This window comes from Terrapene carolina, unplaced genomic scaffold, assembly GCF_002925995.2.
Source record: "Terrapene carolina triunguis isolate 2854851 unplaced genomic scaffold, T_m_triunguis-2.0 Scaffold210, whole genome shotgun sequence".
Classification (NCBI taxonomy): domain Eukaryota; kingdom Metazoa; phylum Chordata; order Testudines; family Emydidae; genus Terrapene; species Terrapene triunguis.
In genome coordinates, this window is record NW_020664561.1 from 40042401 (window position 1) to 40045700 (window position 3300).

Genomic DNA, 3300 nt, shown 5'->3' on the forward strand with positions numbered 1-3300 from the left:
GGGGAAGATCTTATTCTACTTCTAGCAAAAAGACATTTTTCTCTTACCTTAATTATACTACCTTAGGGGCCCGCTATAACATATTACTGAGGTTCAATACTGCTGTTTCGGTGGGGCGGCACTGGGGAAGGAGGGTTTGTTTCCGCGGGGCAGGTGGCGTGGGGTGTGTGTGTGTGTTTCGGTGGCACTGGGGGGGTTGTTTCTGTGGGGCGGGGAGTGTTGTGTTTCGGGGGGGGGGTGGGGGGGGGGGGGGGGGGGGGGTTGGCGGCACTCGGAGGGTTTCGGCCCTCAGCTGTTTTCTTTGGAGTAATATGGCCCTCGCCGCTTTACGAGTTGTGCAGGCCTGCCATGACTAATAAAGGAAAATTTCAAACCAAAATTGGAGATGCAACACAATGTGCTAACTGGCTGCACCATGTTAACCCTTTCATGCCAAAAATAAGACTACATGCCATGTCATTCCAGTGCAGAAGGTCTAGTGGTAAATAGGTAGCACTGATATTTGAATCGCTAATCAAAATTTTAAATCAAATAATTTAGCTTAGTACAAATGAAGGCACTACAGTGTGTGTAACAGACCTTTTACTCTTTCCCATATGTTGTTTTCCATCATAAGTTTAGGAAGATCATGTGATGTGTAAGTTTCCCTTTTGAACAGAATGTGAATAAAGTGTCAGCAAGTACTTATCTCTGTTGATAAGAATGTGCATACATCCTGTACCATATGATGATAAACCGCAGCTTCTCCATCCTCACATTTGTGTTTCCTACCCAAATATATACTTCTCTAAGTCTTGCACATATAGCACTACAAGAAAGTATTCTGAGGAGTTTTAAGACAAGTGTATCAGTGATTCCCATGAGAATGGTTCATAGCTCATATGGAACACTATGTTCAATTTTAACAATAAAAGTTCAGTGGAATGTAGAACAGTGACATCGTTTTCCCCTCTGACTGCAGTTTTTGAGTGAAATGTGGGAAAATGTGGTATTATTCAGCCACGTAAACATTTAATTGCAGTCAAGGCAGAATTACCTTGGTGGTAACCATCAAAATTAATATGGAAACATTTGGAGAAACTTATTTATTGGTTCAGATTGTCTGATTTGATGGATAATTATGGAGATGAACAAGTAAGAGCCTTTGAAAAGAATTATACTCTTTATATAGTGACTGTGAACAAAATATTATGGACCTCACTTGAACTAATACATTATACAGCCACTAAAATTTGTAACTTCCATAGAGTTGCATGTGAATCATGTTAGTCACTGTTCTATGTTGTATTGTTCTGCAGAACACAAACAGGATGACAAAATCACCACAGTGTTCAATTCTGTTACCCTTGAGAACCTTATTACAGTATATTGTTGCCCACCTTTTGTGCCAAAAACATCATTGCATTTCATAGACTGTTATACTGGAAAAGATTTACTTTGATTTTTGTGTCTTGCAGTTTCTATACTATGTACCCCCATCACTATGGAATAAAGTGTCAGTTGTACTATGAATTGTGGTTGTCTTATTTTGAGACTGACAACATTTTTTTGCGATTTAGTCTATATTTCTCTCATGCTACCTTTTGATTTCAAATGCTGCTTGATTTCAAATCTTAAAGGTTACTACAGGTTTAGAAATAAAACCAATAGTAGACGTGTCTGTACTAAAACATTTAAGAAGAAATCATGGTTTAAGGTTAACATTTTAAAAATGTGTGTATAAAAGTGATATTGTCTTAATATTCCAGATACAGTGATTGCCCTTAAACCTTTTGATTGTTTTGGATAACTAAGTAATCAGTAATTGCAGGATTCCCTAGATGGTCCCTATACTATATTAAGTATAGGGAATATTGGTAAAACAGAGGTAAAGTTTATCTAAGGCAAAACTAGAAAGTTTTAAGAGTGACCACTGTGTGCATTCCTTCAGATTAGCCTTCTCTCTTCTCTTTCCTACTCTTTAGGTCAAGATAGCAGATTACACTGTTAATGATGACACTTCTCTGTTGCCTGGGCATTGGTTTCTGGAGGATGTATTTTGTGGTTGGGTCCTTTTCTCGGAGAGACTGAAAGTTTTATTCTTAAACTGAATGTTAATGTCTGGGCTTGTTGTATGTACCTGATCTCTGGTGCCCCAGTCCCTGCTGTACCACTCTGCATTGATAGCCTCAGGATGACTGAAATATATTTTATCCATGCCAAGCGACAGTTCAAACAGTTACTTGTGATTTAACTGAATATATGCAAATATGTGCACAGAAGTGCAGTGCCATCTAGCGGCAATGAGCCCTGCACGAAAATCTAGACTAGTTTTAATTGTCAAGAGCTCAAAGTATTGCTGCTGCGAACAGTATTGTAGCAAAACAGCCATATCACTTCCAGGTTGCATGGCTTGGCTAGTAATGGAACAGCTTTTAGCATATCATAGTCGAGGATTCCACTCCTCACAGGGAGAGGGGTTGGAGCCGGGGAGGGACTACTCTGGCTCTGAAGGGAAGGTTAGTTGGGCCTGGAAGGTTAATTAGTCCTAGTCTAAACATAGGGGTTTTTTTGTACTGATTTAATTATTCTTCGAGTAGTTTCACTATGGGTGCCCCGCTGTAGATGTGTCTGCATCTCTGATTGCAGATTTTATATATCAGGGTCTGTTCAGCCAACACATGCACTCTCCCTCCCTAGTGCTCTGCCTTGAGGCTAACCAGCACCCTAGATCAGTTCCTTTTCAACTGCCCCTCGCCTGAGACGGAGCGAATAGCAGTCCGCTTTTCTCTTTTCCGCAGATTGATACAGTTCAGTTTTCTTAGCTCCTATTAGAGTTTCTGTTCTTTTTTTAGCTTTAAAAAAAAAAAAAAAGAATGGAAACCCTATAAAGGGGGAAAAACTTCCTTACGCCTGTTTTTCCCCCTTTCCAGAGATTGCTCCCAGTTAGGGGCATGCCTAGCTCCCCCGGGTTCAAACAGTGCCTCTCCTGCAGAGAGGCAATACCAGTTATGGACGGACACTGCTGCTACATTGTGAGCCTTGCAGAGGTTCACATCCCACACCAGTGCACCTTCTGCCAGCAATTGACGGCTAACTCCCGAAAGAACTGGGAGTTAAAGTTGAAACTCCTCCTCGTTACTCCTGGGGGGATTCTGTGCCAAAAAATATGCACCAAAAAATTAAAAATTCTGCACACAATATTTGAAAATTCTTCATATTTTGTCAAAAACAATATAATCATGCCAATTTCAATTATTTTGGTAATTTATATCAAAATATGTCAGCGAGTATGTAACAATGTACACCAAAAAAAAAAAA